Here is an 18073-nt window from a genome sequence, read left to right on the forward strand (position 1 = left end):
ATTGGCAACAAATATTGTTCATTTTTTTCTTTGAAATGATAGACTTATTTCATTCATTTTTGAGAAAAAAAATGTCTGCCAAAGTCAGACTCAAGTCTAAATAGTAATAGTTTGTCATCTGTTCAAGTAAAAATTGTCTTCAGTGATAAAAACTGCTAGTTTTGATCAAAACTCAAACAGTCACACAAGTTCCTGTTTGTTTGTTTTTTTTCTTTTCCTTAAGGCTTTACTTTCCACTGTACTTCAGTATTCAGCAGAAGTGCTTTTGGTATTTCATCCATCAGAACATTAAACTGACTCGAACTCAAGATTTGAAATTTGATTAAATTATTTACTCTATCATTGAAGACATTCTTGAAACTGGTATCTTTTCCTTTGAGTACATGGAGGAGAAGAAAGGATGCCTACTACAACATTTCAGTGTCCCAGCCTTGATTTGTGCGAAGGTGCCAGCAGTTTAGCCACACTGGGTTAGTTTTCCAGGGCTGCATCACGAAATGCTGCAAACTCAGTGGCCTAAAAAAACCCTCCTTTATTAGTGTGCAGTTCTGTCCATTAGTAGTCTGGGAACTGCCTCTCAGGTCCTCTACTAAGAGTATCACAGAGCTGAGTTCAACATGTTGGCCAGGCTGAGTTCTGATCTGGAGCTTACGGTCCTTTTCCAAGCTCATTTTGTTGTTGTTGTTCAGTCACCAAGTCATGTCCAACTCTTTGCAACCCCATGGATTGCAGTATGCCAGGCTCCTCTGTCCTCCACTATCTCCTGGAGGAGATTGCTCAAACTCATGTCCAGTGAGTCAGTGATGCTACCTAACCATCTCATCCTCTGCTGCCCCCTTCTCCTTTTGCCTTCACCTTTCCCAGCATCAGAGTCTTTTCCAATGAGTCAGCTCTTCGCATCAAGTGGCCAAAGTATTGGTGCTTCAGCTTCAGCATCAGTCCTTCCAATGAATATTCAGGGTTTATTCCCTTTAGGATTGGCTGGTTTGATTTCCTTGCAGTCCAAGGGACTGTCAAGAGTCTTCTCCAACACCACAGCTTGAAAGCACCAATTCTTCAGCACTCAGCCTTCTTATTTTCTCAACCTTACAAGCTCATAGCTGAGACAATTTAATTCCTTGTAGCTGCAAGACCAAGGTCCCCAATTTTTTGCCAACTGTAAGCTGGCAGCAGCTTCAGCAACTGGAGGCTACCACATTCTTTACCTCCATCTTCAAAGCCAAGGATGGAGAACTTTCTCACACAACAAATCTCTGTTGTGCTTCAATTCTCTAAGGGCCCCATTCCTTTTAAGAGTTTACCTAGCCCAGTGGATAATCTCCTTTATTAACTCAAAGTCAACTAAAGCATGGAAGTGATAGCCCACCATATTCACAGGTTTTGCCTCCATTCAAGGTTAGAAGGTTATACAAGTTGTGCCCACATTGGGGCTGTTTTAGAATTCTGCCCACCATTACTTTTACACCATCAATGTCAAGCACAATGAAAGAGGCACAAAACATCTATTATTGTGGAAACAGTTCGACATTAGAGACCCCTGAAAATATTTCAAGTTTCCCCAGGGGACCATTTGTTCTAGATGGTCTCTATATTATCTCTATCTATTTAAGAAAATGAATAGAAGAAAAGGCTTTTTTTTAATCCATCATGGTTGACAAATATTGGCAAATTATATTAAAAACAAAATGCCATAGGATTTTTATAATATCATTTTTATATTAAAGTATAATAATCATCTAGTTACTATCCTTGGACAATGTTGGGAAAGCTGTACATGAAAGGGTGTAATTTCAGAACCTTTTCTTCAGACTTAGAGAAGCTGAAACTTACTCCGAGGCATAATTATTTACAGATTTCAATCACCAGCACAACGAAATGTACATTCTCATACGACATTTAATGTTCAACTCAAATACTTAAATATATTTACCTCTATACATTTTTATCTGTCCCCATGGAATAATAGGAATTCTATTTCTTCAAATTCTGTTCCTAAGTTAGAAAAGAGTTGCTGACTATTACCCTGGAGTCTAGTAAGCAGTCGATGCTTCCTGTAGTCATTTGTGTTGAAAATATAGGGGGTGAGAGGAAGGAGTCATGTGAGTAAAGGAGTTAGTCTTTATTTAGTAGTTATATACTAATAAACCAGTTAGTATATAACTGGTTTATTCTTTCATCTGCACTTCTGTCTACCTCCAATCCCCCAACAAATCCTGGGCACAGTGGGGGTATAGGAAGAAATGTAATAATGTGGAGTTGATTTTTCCCAAATAGGAAAAGGAGTACGTCAAGGCTGTATATTGTCACCCTGCTTATTTAACTTATATGCAGAGTACATCATGAGTAACGCTGGGCTGGAAGAAACACAAGCTGGAATCAAGATTGCCGGGAGAAATATCAATAACCTCAGATATGCGGATGACAGCACCCTTATGGCAGAAAGTGAAGAAGAACTAAAGAGCCTCTTGATGAAAGTAAAAGACGAGAGTGAAAAAGTTGGCTTAAAGCTCAACGTTCAGAAAACTAAGATCATGGCATCTGGTCCCATCACTTCATGGGAAATAGATGGGGAAACAGTGGAAACAGCGTCAGACTTTATTTTTGGGGGCTTCAAAATCACTGCTGATGGTGATTGCAGCCATGAAATTAAAAGATGCTTACTTCTTGGAAGGAAGGTTATGACCAACCTAGACAGCATATTTAAAAGCAGAGACATTACTTTGCCAACAAAAGTCCGTCTAGTCAAGGCTATGGTTTTTCCAGTGGTCATGTATGGATGTGAGAGTTGGACAGTGAAGAAAGCTGAGCACCGCAGAATTGATGCTTTTGAACTGTGGTGTTGGAGAAGACTCTTGAGAGTCCCTTGGACTGCAAGGAGATCCAATCAATCCATCCTAAAGGAGATCAATCCTGGGTGTTCATTGGAAGGACTAATGTTGAAGCTGAAACTCCAATACTTTGGCCACCTCATGCAAAGAGTTGCCTCATTGGAAAAGACACTAATGCTGGGTAGGGTTGGGGGCAGGAGGAGAAGGGGATGACAGAGCATGAGATGGTTGGATGGCATCACCTACTCGATGGACATGGGTTTGGGTGGACTCCAGGAGTTGGCGATGGACAGGGAGGCCTGGTGTGCTGCAATTCATGGGGTCGCAAAGAGTCGGACACGACTGAGCGACTGAACTGAACTGAACTGATTTTTCCCAGTCTCCACTAACAAAAACAATCAAAAACTGACTTTGGAGGAGAACAAAGTCAAACTTTGGAACTCCTTGCAGATAATACTTTTGGATTTCACTATGAGAAAAGGCAGACACTATGATTAAATAATTTAGATCGAGTCTTCTATCAGATGTTAAATACTATTTATTTGAATGCTAGTGCTTCATTACATATTAAAAATTAAATGTGAGAGTTCATTGTAAACTTTGTGGTAACTTTTTGCTCTACCTCTTGAACTTTGTTAAATTATATAAGTGTTCTCTTGAATAGTCACAATTATTTTAATTGACAATACATCTTACTGGTATTGAGGAGAAAGAAAACTTACTTTCTAATGATTATCATACATTCTAACATCTTTCAAATTAAGAAAAAAAATATTGCTTGGACTAAGCAAAATAAATTTTGCCTTCTTTTTCCTCTGTCATAGTAACCAACAGTGTTCTAGACATTTGATGACATTCGTGACTTTTGATGGATATGTCAAATCTGGATAGATTTGTTCTAATGACAAAGAACAGGGTCCCCAGCTGACCCTTAACCAACTCATGAGAGCAAGCAAACACATTTTGTTGTTTTAAGCAACTGAGTTATCGACTTCTTTGTTTCTCTGTCCTAAGCTAATTCATCCAGACTGCAGATAGGGTATGCACTCACCCACCCCATAGTCTCACACCCAGACCAGTTTACTAATTTACATAGCCTACTTTGCCCTGTAGGTATGTGAGCTTGTAAAGCTGTTTTACAGAATGCTGTCTTAATGAAGCCTCTTGCATATATACCAAATTATGTGATAATTACTTGTCTAATAAATATAGAGCTTTTAGTTTTACCTTTCAGTGTAATAAGGTATGCTAGTGAAAAATACTGTTTTAATATTCTTAGGATAAAAAAACTTTTAAAATGCACTAATAGGTAATCTGTTCCTCTCTAATTGTGGTAGGAAAGGGGACCCCTTCCAGAGGACAAGACTAAGTTCTTGTCTAACACTTAGAAATGAATTGTGAAGACATACATTCTGACAAACCAAAAGACTGCTGGGAAAGGGCATCTTGGCAGAGAGCAAATAAGGTAAGGGAGCCCCAGAGAGATGGTCTGCCCTGTGGCTTGCAGTCTCAGGTTTCACGGTAATGGGGTTAGCTTTCCAGGCTGTCTTTGGCCAATCACCTTGCTTGTTGCCAAATTTGGTGCAGCTCGGTGTCTTTCCTAGTGACACGCACATCTCTCAACCGAGAGTGTGAGGGATTCTGGGAGGATGATGGGGCTGGCATCTCCTACCTCCTCCTTTTGACACCTCCTGAATTCTTTCAAGTTATTTGTACAAGATGTACACGACTTAGCAACTGAACAATTCTAGACTGATATCTCCTCCTTCCTTTCAGCCCCTCCCAAATTCTCCTGGTTAGTTTTTGATGTTGGTACCACATTCTTTATCTGTACCTCCTGTTGTGAGAAAACTCAGGCAAGCAGTTATCATCATATCTGGCTAAGGTGGACAGTTTCAGTCAATAGTTCCTTAACATGATACTGATTTTTCTTTAGATGCTTTGAAGCTTACTGCGTGCATGATCTAGCTTAAAAGGATCTGCAGCTGAATGCCCTTTAACGTTATTTTAAAATTATGCATAACCACTGATGTAAAGTACTAAAGAGAAAGGCAAGTTTTATACCATGGTAACTATTAATTAAAAATGTTCACATAAACTGTTATTTTTATTTTCTATTTCTATTTCCATTTTTATTTACATAAAATGATTGTTAAATAACATGCAATTAAATCAGAGCTTTCTGCTTCAGAGCCTAGCATCTTTTTTTAAAATAAGTTCTATGATAGAATAACCCTCTAACATCATAGCTTTTTGCTTTAAGAATAGAACATCAAAACATTGGCAGCATCAATTTACTCAGCAAGGTGGCTTAGGATCAATTTAAAGAAAAGAAAGTGAAAATGTTAGTCACTCAGTTGTGTCCAACTCTTCGCGACCCATAGACTATAGCACCAGTCTGTCCATAGGATTTCCCAGGCAGGAATCCTGGAGTGGGTTGCCATTTCCTTCTTCAGGGGATCTTCCTGACACAGGGATTGAACCCAGGTCTCCTGCATTGCAGGCAGATTCTTTACTGTCTGAGCCACAAGGCAGATAGGATAGGGGGTCCCTGGAGAAACAGAACCAGGCATGGCTTTCTTGACAGAAGAACCCATTTTGTCCTAAGTCATTTTGTGATCTAAGCCTGGCTACAATATCTAAGCCTTGCCCGTGAACATATCACATAATTAATGATCTTAAGGGAAGGAATGCAGAAGGTAAGACACAACAGTGCAGGCTTGAGCAGAGTCCTGGTTCCTCAAGCGATATAAATAATAATAGAGCTTTGAGTTCTGCAGAAGCTAAGGCCAGTACTGAGGTGGAGGATGGAATGATGATGTTGACCTTCCAGACTTTAGTCAATTAAAGCTTGGACTCTTTCAACCTCTGCCCCAATTCAAAGATGAATTTTCCTCCACCAAAGCCCCCTCATGAATATGCATGTACCCTTAGCTTAAAACTTCCTTGAATTTTGCTGTTAGGGGAAAGATCCCCAGTGTTCTCCTTACTTGCTGCAAGTAACATATTTTTTTTTCTCCTGATCTTTGGCTTGGTTTTATCTAATGGTTCGCACTCACCAAGAGGTGAATCCAGTTTTTGGGTAATAGTAACAATTTCCATTTTTTTCAAGCATTACCTTGGCACCTTTAATCACTAAAGGTATCTAATAAATGCAACATTTGAAATTTTACACCACTATGAAATATATTCACTGAAACGAGAGGGAAGGTGGCAGGGCACAATCTTTAAAAGAATGGCATAGCCATTGAGGACATCACAAAAACTGGGTAGAACCAACTAGGTCCAAGAGGGTGGAACACTTGACCTCGAGCTTCATTATATACTCATTGTAATACTAGTGACACATGTAATACTAATGACACACCCATCCATGACATATTTCCAAGACCAGCCATAAAAGGCCAGAAAATGCGAAGTGGCCCAAATCCTGGAAATCCCCACACTTTCTCCAAAATAGTTAGAATAATCTTCCCACTTTTTAGCCTATGAAATTAACCAACCCATTGAAACTAACCACCCCATATTTCAGGGCCGCTCTCAAGCCTTTTGAGATGGACTGTATTCTGTCTATGGAATGTGTATCTCTCTAAATAAATCTATTTCTTACCTATCATTTTGCATCTCACTGAATTCCTTCTGTGCTGAGCTTCATTAAGCTTCATTAATCTAAGATTCATTAAGTCCTGAGACCAGGTGCTTAATTTCAATTAAAAGACAGTGGGTTCAACTCTCAATTTGAGATACGCAGTTTCAACATCAATGAAGTTATTCCTATTACACATCTAGGTTTCTTGTCAGGAATTCAGCTGTGAAGACAATGAATGGAGTTCTTTATTAAAGAATAGAGAGGGATTGAAGATCCCCATGACACGCACAGTTCTTTCCAGCAGGGTGAGATGTGGCTCTTCCCAGTCCCAAACCTGTAAACCAAAAAGGGAAGACAGCAGGGCTTCCTGTTGGGGAAACTCGAGGAGCTTGATGATATTTTAAGGCTCAAAGTCTTTCTAGTCCACATAGTTTCTTTAACGACACAATTCCTCTAAACCTGCTGCTGCTGCTGCTAAGTCGCTTCAGTCGTGTCCGACTCTGTGCGACCCCAGAGACAGAAGCCCACCAGGCTCCGCCGTCCCTGGGATTCTCCAGGCAAGAATACTGGAGTGGGTTGCCATTTCCTTCTCCAGTGCATGAAAGGGAAAAGTGAAAGTGAAGTCGCTCTAAACCTAGTAGACTTTCAAACATATTTACTTTTATTTCCATATTCTAAATTCCACTCGAGTTTTTTCTTATATGTGTATAATTCTCAAGAATGATTTATTTCTTTGTTTCCTCATACACATCACCCCCTCTCTCAACTTAATTAAAGATGGCTATCTTGAGGCTGTCTAAAACAAGTTTGGATGGCAATGCTCAAATCTTTAACCTGATTTTTGAAAAAGAGTCACTTTTTCTTTTTTAAACTGAGAGATCTTTTGGTGCCTTTGTCACTTAAAATTTTTCCAGTCTTACCTTTTATTGGGATTCCCTGGTGGCTCAGATGGTCAAGAATCCACCTGCAATGCAGGAAACCTGGGTTTGATCCCTGGGTTATGTGGATCCTCTAGAGAAGGGAATGTCACCCCACTCCAGTGTTCTTGCCTGGAGAATTCCATGGACAGAGGAGCCTGGTGAGCTACAGTCCATGGGGTCGCAAAAAATCAGGCATGACCGAATGACTAACACTTTCACACTTTCATGTCTGGATTTCCCTTTCCTTGGAACATAGTAGGATTTAATTTCTTTCTTCTTTTTAAAGGTACATATGACCATTTGACTTGTTTTGATCTTTGAAATGTTAAGTAGAAGTTATACATCACATGTGCATAGAAACTTTAAAAGTCATTTTGTGATTTACCATGGTTCTTTTCCCCTGCTATGGTGATCACAAAAGCATAATCAAGATGAAGTTTTTATCAGCCCGCTATGATGAGTAGGCTTCCCAGGGGGTGCAACTGGTAAAGAACCCACCTGTCGATGCCGGTAGATGCTGGAAACAAGGGTTTGATCTCTGGGTCAGGAAGATCCCCTGGAGGAGGGTACTGCAACCCACCTCAGTATTCTTGCCTGGAGAATCCCATGGACAGAGGAGACTGGTGGGCTACAGTCCATAGGGTCGCAAAAAGTCAGACATGACTGAAGCGACTTCACATGCATACACAAGATGAGCAGAGTCTCCTTGATGGCACTGAAACCCTTCATGTCAGATTGGCACTCGAACCCCTGTGGCAGGATTTGAACCCAGCCAAAACCCTGCTTGGAACTCGAACCCACATGGCCAAGACTTGAACTCCGACAAAACCCACATTCTTCCAACTGAGATCACACACCTGGTTTCAGGACCAAAGGAAGATCAGGTTCTTAATGTCTCATCACAGAAAGAATTCAGTGAGAAACAAAATGATAGGTAAGAAGTCAATTTATTTAGAGAGAAACACACTCCACAGACAGAGTGAGAGGGGCTACCTCAAAAGGCAAGGATGGACTTGGGAGAAACACACTCCACAGACTAGAGTGTGGAGTGGCACCCTCCATGGCAGAGGGTGAGTGCAGACTCAAACTGTGATGCTGTTAGCTTTTATGTGCGGGGTAACTTCACAGGCTAATGAGTGGGAGGATTATTCTAACTATTTGGGGGAAGGAATGGAGATTTCCAGGAATTGGGCCACCGCCCACTGTCAGCCTTGGACCTGTCATGGCGCTTCCGGGTGTGTCATTCAGCTAGCTAACGTGTCACAGTGAGTGTGTACTAAGCTAAGGATGAAGTTCTAGTCAAAGTTGACTCATCCACCATTTTGAACCCATTTGACTCAAATCGGTTTGTGTTTTGTTCTCAGTCTGTGTCATTCTTTCAAAGGCTGTGCCCTGCTCTCTTCCCTCCTGTTTCAATATTGTAAATAAGAAATTAATTTTTGTTTGATAAGGTGTTAAGATTTTGATGTTACTGGTATAGTAACATAGCCTAGTCCTGACAGATGCAGTCAAGGTATGCCAAATGTTGCAATAAACAACCCTGAAATTTCAGTGGTTTAACAAAGTAGAATGGACTTTCTTCTTTGTCTGACAGTTCAGTGTGGTATTTGTCAGGCAGTCTTCCATGTGGTGATGGAGATATCTAGACCACTTCCATTCTAGGGCTCCACTATCCCCTGGGATGATAGAATCCTCTCCTGAGTAATTTGATTCTGGCTGATTGGCAGGTAAAGAGCAAATGCTAAGGTAGGAGATTTTCATGCTAGAGTGGGAAGTATAATCTTACTGTGTCTCCAGGATAAGAAAGAATGATTTTCACTGAACACATACCACTTCCTGACACAGAAACCTAAAGCTCCACTGAATGAATCTGTAGGCCTCTCAGGCATTGACCTGCTGTTCTAAGGTGGGTACAGAGCTAGCTTCACGGGCATACCTGAGAATTCTCTGGTTGTTTAGCCCACTGAGAGAAAATATCTTGAAAAAAACTTTGTGGCTTTTCTCTTCTGAATGTTCTTGCTCCTTACCATTATATTCAATGTCATTCTTATTGCCTTGAGGAGAATTATCACAGTAAAGTCACAAATGAAAAACAGATAATGTTTAATTTTTTTCCTTTGAAAATATGCTCTTGAAACTTCATGATGGTAAAAAAAATTAAATAAAACACAACTGAAAGTCAACACTTTTAATTTTTATGAGCCATATATTTTCCTTAGAGACAAGAAATCCCTTTCAAATCAAAAGTCCAGGTCTGTAAGAAGCAAGGTATAAAGTTTATGCTGTAATGATTGGCTTGAGAGGGATTCAAGAGATGAATAGGGCTCAATCTTGGAGAAGGTCTCTGTGAGGCTAGAGATGAGGGAGTGGATCTGTAAGGAAAACCAGAGAAGAACCGACTCAGCATTCAGAGACACCAACACTGTCAGCGCCAGTGACCAGAGCGGCGTGGGGGCCAAGGAAGCATCTGAGACTATCTCCGATCGTGTCTGCCTTTCTAGGAATCACTGCCTCCACTGCCTTTGCTACACAGTCATGTCAACTAATCTGCTCTGTGCTGAGTTGTGAGGGCTGTCAGTAACTGCCCATTTGTTGCCTATGGATTTTCCAAAGAAGTGATACCTAACCAAAGCCGAAGAATTTGCTAAGTCCTGTTCAAACTGCCCTGTGTAGACAACCCCTATTTTTGATGGCTGAGAACATGGTTAATATCCTGGTAACTATACACAGGTTGGTATTCAAAATGGTGCTAGTGACAGGGAAGGGAAAGCACCATTACCAGGATTTGGGTGGAGGTGGAAAATAGATCAACTCACTACTTCCACAAGGTTTCTTCTTTGAAATCCCTTCCTTGGAGGCTGTGGCCTACCTTTATTTATTTATTAAAACTATGCTTTCTAGACTAGTAAAACTCGATTTATTGTTGGGTGTGCCCTAAGGACTCCAGCTGATACATAATTACATACCCCTTAGTAATTCTGATACAACCTTCACATTTTTGACTTGTTTCTTTGCTTTTTTTAGGCTGCTTTCCTCCCAGGGATGACACCTGCTTCCCTGTGGTGAGAGCGTGAAGTCTTAACTTCTGGACCCGCAGGGAAGTCTCTTCCTTCTTCAACAATACAAGCTGCGACGTCAAGATAAGGCATATGGCATTGTTTCATTACACAGAGGGCAAAACTGAATAACAACTCAACTAAGTGTTTTATCCGAGGTTGCAGCCTTTAAAAAGGCAAACACATCAGTTTCATGGTGGTTCTCATTTTAAGAAACTATTTCCAAACCATTTCCAACATATGTCAACTTTCCAAAACATCAAGTTTGGGAAGTATACAGTGTGACAAAAACACGACATCCATCTATGCTTAAGACTGTGAAAATGCATGTAAGAACATACCTAAACACCCTGCTTATTTAACTTCTATGCAGTGTACATCATGAGAAATGCTGGGCTGGAGGAAGCACAGGCTGGAATCAAGATTGCTGGGAGAAATATCAATAACGTCAGATATGCAGATGACACCACCCTTATGGCAGAAAGTGAAGAAGAACTAAAGAGCCTCTTGATGAAAGTGAAAGAGGAGAGTGAAAAAGTTGGCTTAAAGCTCAACATTCAGAAAACTAAGATCATGGCATCCGATCCCATCACTTCATGGGAAATAGATGGGGAAACAGTGGAAACAGTGGCTGACTTTATTTTTCTGGGCTTCAAAATCACTGCAGGTGGTGATTGCAGCCATGGAATTAAAAGATGCTTACTTCTTGGAAGGAAAAGTTATGACCAACCTAGATAGCATATCAAAAAGCAGAGACATTACTTTGCCAACAAAGGTCTGTCTTGTCAAGGCTATGGTTTTTCCAGTGGTCATGTATGGATGTGAGAGTTGAACTATAAGGAAAGCTGAGCGCCGAAGAATTGATGTTTTTGAACTGTGGTGTTGGAGAATATTCTTGAGAGTCCCTTGGACTGCAAGGAGATCCAACCAATCCATCCTAAAGGAGATCAGTCCTGGATGTTCATTGGAAGGACTGATGCTGAAGCTGAAACTCCAGTACGTTGGCCACCTAATGCAAAGAGCTGACTCATTTGAAAAGACCCTGATGTTGGGAAAGCTTGAGGGCAGGAGAAGAAGGGGGCAACAGAGGATAAGATGGTTGGATGGCATCACCGACTCAGTGGACATGGGTTTGGGTGCACTCTGGGAGTTGGTGATGGACAACTGGTGAGGCTTGGCGTGCTGCGGTTCATGGGGTCGCAAAGAGTCTGACACGACTGAGTGCCTGAACTGAACTGAAACACAAGCTGCCTGCACTCGTGGTTTTCTCTGTCACTCATCCAAAACCATAGGTTCACTATGTTTTCCTTTCCCTCTGTCATCATAAGAAGGAATTTTCCAGATGGTAGCCACTCTCACAGTCTGAGTCCTGGAGTGGATGAGAGCCTCTGTCAGGCTGTAATTGATCTGCTCAGGCACACTGCTTTTAATGGCATTCTTGATGGTTCAGTGGATAAAGAAACTGCCTGCGATGCAGGAGATGTAGGAGACTCAGATAAAATGGCAACCCACTCCAGTGTTCTTGCCTGGAGAATCCCATGGACAGAGGAACCTAGCAGGCTACCATCCATGGGGTCACAAAGAGTCAGACATGACTGAGTGAGCCCAGCACAGCTCACAGCACACTGCTTTAGGATGTAAGGGGCATACGGCACATGCTACATAGTTCTGCACTGCGGGGCCTCTCAAAAACACCAGAAGTTCTTGTGGGCTTTACTAAAGCTCCAAAATAGGAAGTCCTATTTTATCATCCAATTTCTACTGTTTTCTTTTTCATTTTTTTTTTCTTATTGGAATATAGTTGATTTACAATGTCATGTTACTTTCAGGTGTGTAGCAAAGGAAATCATTTATACATAAACACATATCCACTCGTTTTTAGTCTCTTTTTCCATATATAGGTCATTACAAAATACTGAGTAGAGTTCCCTGTGCTACACAGTAGGTCATTATTAGTTATCTATTTTATATATGGTAGTATGTATATGTCAACCCCATACTCCCAACTTATCTCTCTCCCTTTTATCTCCTGGTAACCATCAGTCTGTTTTCTACATCTATAATTCTATTTCTGTTTTGTAGATAAGTTCATTTGTACCCCCCTTTTTAGATTCCACACATAAGTAATATCATATGATATTTGTGTTTCTATGCCTGACTTAGTTCACTCAGACAATCTCTCCAATTTTAGTATATGTGCTGCCAAAGCGAGCACCAGACAATCTCTCAGTATGACTCAGTAAGCCCATCCATGTTGCTGCAAAGTCATTATTTCATTCTTTTTTATGGCTGAGTAATGTCCCATTGTATATATGTACCACATCTTCTTTATCCATTTCTCTGTTGATGGACATTTAGATTGCTTCCATGTCCTGGCTACTGTAAATAGTGCTGCATTAACATTGGCGTGAATCTATCCTTTTGAATTATGGTTTTCTCTGGATATATGGCCAGGAGTGGGATTGCAGGGGCATATGGTAGATCTATTTTTAGTTTTCTAAGGAACATCCACACTGTTTTCCATAGTGACTGCACCAATTTACATTCACACCAATAGTATAAGTGGGTTCCTTTTTCCCACACCCTCTCCAGCATTTATTGTTTGTAGATTTTTTAATATTTGCCATTCTGACTGGTGTGAAGTGATACCTCATTGTAGCTTTTATTTGTATTTTTCTAATAATTAGAGCATCTTTCATGTTTGTTGGCCATCTGTATGTCTTTGGATAAATGTCAGGTATTTAAAGCTTCTTCTTATAATTTGATTGGGTGGTTTGCTTGTTTTTATATTGAGCTGCATAAGCTGCTTTCAGATTTTGGAGATTAATTCCTTATTTCTTCCTTTGTTTGCAAATATTTTCTCCCATTCTGAGGTTAGTCTTTTCATTTTGTTTTGGTTTTCTTTGATGTTAAAAAGGTTTTAAGTTTAATTAGGTCCCATATGCTAATTAAAAGATTTTTTTCGTTACCCTAGGAGGTGGATTGTGATTTATGTCAAAGAGTATTCTGCCTATGATTTCCCCTGAAAGTTTTATAATATCCATTCTCACATCTAGGTCTTTAATCCATTTTGAGTTTATTTCTGTGTATGGTGTTAGGGAGCACTCTAATTTCATTCCATAAGTGTAGAAGTCCAGTTTTTCCAGCACTACTTATTGAAGAGACTATCTTTGCTCCATTGTATATTCTTGTCTTCTTCATCATAGATTAGGTAACTGTGGTTGCTTGGGTTTGTCTCTGAACTTTCTATCCTGTTCAGTTGCTCTATATTTCTGTGTTTGTGCTAGGACCATACTGTTCTTTTTTGTTTTTCAGCTATGCAGCATGTAGGATCTTAGTTCCCCAAGCTATGGGATCAATACATGCCATCTGCAGTGGAAGCATGGAGTCCTAACCACTGGACCACCAAGGAAGTCCCAGTACCCTACTGTTTTTATGATTATAGTTTTGTGGTATAGTCTGAAGTCAGGGAGCCTGCTTCTTCCAGCTCCACTTTTCTTAAGGTTGCTTTGGCTATTTGTGACTTTTTGTGTTTCCATACAAATTATGAAAATTTTCTGTTCTAGTTCTGTGAAAAATGCCATTGGTAATTTGATAGGGATTGCGTTGAATTTGTACATTGCTTTGGGTAGTATAGTCATTTTCACAATATTGATTCTTCCAACCCAAGAACTTGGTTTATCTTTCTATCTGCTTGTGTCATCTTTGATTTCTTTCATCAGTATATTTTAGTTTTCTGAGCATGGTCTTTTTGCCTCCTTAGGTAGGTTTATTCCTAGGTATTTTATCCTTTTTGATGTGATAATAAATGGGGTTGTTTTCTTGATTTTTCTTTCTGATCTTTCATTGTTAGTGTATAGGAATGCAAGAAATTTCTGTGTATTAATTTTGTATTTTGCAACTTTACTAAATTCATTGATGAGCTCTAGTTGTTTTTAGCACCATCTTTACGATTTTCTATGTGTGGCATGCATGGCATATGCAAACAGCAACAGTTTTACTTCTTCTCCCATTTGGAGTCCATTTATTTCTTTTCCTTCTCTGATTGCCATGGCTAGGACTGCCAAAGCTAGAGTGAATTATAGTGGTGAGAGTGGATATCCTTGTCTTGTTCCTGATTTTAGAGGAAATGCTTTCAGTTTTTCACCATTGAGAATGATATTTGCTGTGAATTTCTCATATATGGCCTTTATTATGTTGAGGTATATTCCTTCTATGTTCACTTCCTAGAGATTTTTTGTCATTAATGCATGCTGAATTTTTTCAATTAGCTTTTTCAGCATCTATTCAGATGATCATATGGTTTTTAATCTTTTTAATATGATGTATCACATAGATTGACTTGAGTATATAGAAGAGTCCTTGCATTCCTGTGGTAAATTTCACTTGATCATTGTGTATGATCCTTTTAATATGTTGTTGGGTTATTTTCAAGTATTTGGTTGAGATTTTTGCACCTATGTTTGTCAGTGATACTGGTTTGTAGTATTCTCCTTTATGTGATATCTTTGGTTATGTTATCGGGGTGATGCTGGCCTTGCAGAATGAGTTTGTGAGGGTTCCTCCCTCCACAATTTTTAAGAGAGTTTGAGAGGGATAGGTGTTAGCTCTTCTTTAAATGTTTGATAGAATTCTCCTGTGAAGTCATCTGGTCCTGGACTTTTGTTTTTTTGGAAGATTTTTCATTTTGCTTTGTTTTGGTGAAGACAAGTAAACTGTTTATTAGGAGGGGAAAGGTTATGAGTGAATAGACATACAGGCAGACTCAGAGAAAGGCTGTTGGAAGATTTTTAATCTGTTTCAATTTCAGTCCTTGAGTCTGTTCATATTATCTATTTCTTCCTGGGTCAGTCTTGGAAGGTTGTACTTTTCTAAGAATTTACCTATTTCTTCTAGGTTGTCCATTTTAGTGGTGTACATTTGTTTGTAGTAGTTTCTTATGGTGCTTTGTATTTCTGGAGTGTCTGTTGTAGCTTCTCTTTTTTAATTTCTAATTTTATTGATTTGAGTCCTCTCCCTTTCTTTCTTAATGAGTTTGGCTAAAGGTTATCAATTTTGATTTTAGAACCTCAGAGAACCAGCTTTTAGTTTCACTGATCTTTGCTTTTGTTTCTTTGTCTTTAGATCATTTATTTCTGCTCTGATCTTTACGATTTCTTTCCTTTTTCTAACATTGGGTTTTGTTTGCTCTTCTGTCTCTAGCTGCTTTAGGTTTAATGATACGGTGTTTATTTGAGATTTTTCTGGTTTCTTGAGGGACGACTGTATTGCTATAAACTTGCCTCTTAGAACTTCTGTTACATCCCATAAGCTTTGGGTCGACATGTTTTCATTGTCACTCACCCCTCTATTGTTTTCGTAGAGGTTGTTTTGTTGTTGTTGCTGCTGCTGTCCTGTTTCGTTTTTATGGGATCTTAGTCCCGTGAGGCGAGGATTGAACCCATGAGCAGTGAAGTGGCAAGTCCTAACCACTGGACCACCAGGGAAGCCCCAGAGTTTTCTTTCTCTAGGTTCATACATACAAAAATATTTTAGAAAATTTTGACCCATATGGTTGTTTTGAAAGAACAAATGCTAATGTATGGAAAGGAAAGTATTTGTATAGATCCAGGACCACGATAAAGTGATATGTCACAAATCACTTAATTTCTGTATTGTTTGTTTTTCTGGCAAGTTAAAAAATGCCCTATTTGAAATAAGTGTTAAGAAAAAAATAGACTACACACAGGATATATGAATTTTAGGACACTATTTTTAGCTGCTTTGATATAGATATAGCTATCTAAAAAGATTTTTTTCATGGCTTCATTCTATAATCCCAAAAGCTAAGGGATGAATTTATAACCAGGATGTCAAATAGACCAAAGCTATGGCTCAGTCTCAGTTCTTTTGCCTACTGCCCTATTTGGCATAAATATAGGCCCTCTGTCTTTATAGATGGATAGTATTCAGTAGCTTTTTTTTTTTTTTCTATAGTCTTCTATGTAACAGTAGAATATGATGAAAGATGAAAGAAGCTGTGCCCTGCCTAAAGTCACTTAGTGTCTTCTTTGGCTCTCAAACCAGAACACATGAGTGCCTATTTAAGGTAAATGCTTCAACGCTCCCTTTCCTTCTCACTGACTTTTATTTTTTAAAAAAGCATAGTACACAACAAAGAACGATAGTACTCTGTCATAGTTTGTATATCCATTCCAGGTGCCTTCTTAATGAAAAATAATGTATATCTGTATATTGGTGAACAGCAAAAAAGATAAAAACTACATAACTAGGCAATTCTGTATCACTCACAGACAGTGATGCTATCAATATGCTCCATCTGTTAAGTGTAATTGGAGTAAGGGAACACTCCATTTGAGAATGGAGGTATAGTGATGGTATTAGGTACTGATCAGGGAAAGCAATGAAGAAAATGGTCTAAGTGATTCCCAGGGAATCATCTTCCCTTTAATATAACTGACAAGCATAGATTATTGACCCTATTTGTTCATAAAGTTCTCTTAAATGCAAATAGGCTACATATATTTCCTCCTCAAACTGTAAGCTTCATAAATGGAGGATTCATGCCTGCCTTTTATATCGCTAAATCTAGCAATTCTTGGGTTATGTGATCACTTATTGTTTGAGTAACTGACTGAATGAGTTGATACTCTGCATGGACCCAGACTTGTGTCTTTTCCTCAGAGAATTCTATAGATGCAGGCAGTCTCCTATCCAGTCATACGCTGAATATCCAGAATCTCCAAGAATGAAAGGACTTTCTTTCTTACATAGGGAAGTGGTTCTCGATCATCCAATGACATGTAAACTCAGAAATAACTGTCTGTTCCCCACTGTCACGCAATAAACGACAGTGGAGAAGGGACACAATAACCACAATAAACATTCCTATTTATGCCTCTCTCTGTGCCTGATGCGGAGAAGGCAATGGCAACCCACTCCAGTACTCTTGCCTGGAAAATCCCATGGACAGAAGAGCCTGGTAGGCTGCAGTTCATGGGGAAGAGTCGGACATGACTGAGCGACTTCACTTTCACTTTTCACTTTCATGCATTGGAGAAGGAAATGGCAACCCACTCCAGTGTTCTTGCCTAGAGAATCCCAGGGACGGGAGAGTATGGTGGGCTGCTGTCTATGGGGTCGCACAGAGTCGGACACAACTGAAGCGACTTAGCAGCAGTGTGCCTGATGAAGCATATATTTTTAATTGTACAGTTCAATAAGTTTTAACAAGTATAAACACCACCACCTCAATCAAGACATAGAATATGACAATTACCTAAAAAGTCCCCTTGGAATTCTGCTCAGTGTTATGTGGGATGGGAGGAGAGTTTGGGGGAGAATGGATACATGTATATGTGAGGTTGAGTCCCTTTGCTCTCTGCCTGAAACTATCGCAACATTGTTAATTGGCTAGACTCTAATTAAAATAAAAAGTTTTTTTAAAAAAATTCCCCTGTGCCTCTTTGCAGTCAAGTTTTCCACCTTCATCACCACCCCAACCCACTTTCCAAGCATGACTGATACCTGTCCTACACATAATTTTGATTGTTCTAGAATTTTCTGAAATATCAGCTAATGTTCAATTTTCCAATTGTCCCATATATTGGGACAAATATGGGACAAAATATTGTTTATGTCATTTGAATCAAGATTCAAGTAAGAACCACATGTGAAAAA

The sequence above is a fragment of the Giraffa tippelskirchi genome, chromosome 11 (genome assembly GCF_054371585.1).
Source record: "Giraffa tippelskirchi isolate mGirTip1 chromosome 11, T2T-mGirTip1v1.2.pri, whole genome shotgun sequence".
NCBI lineage: Eukaryota > Metazoa > Chordata > Mammalia > Artiodactyla > Giraffidae > Giraffa > Giraffa tippelskirchi.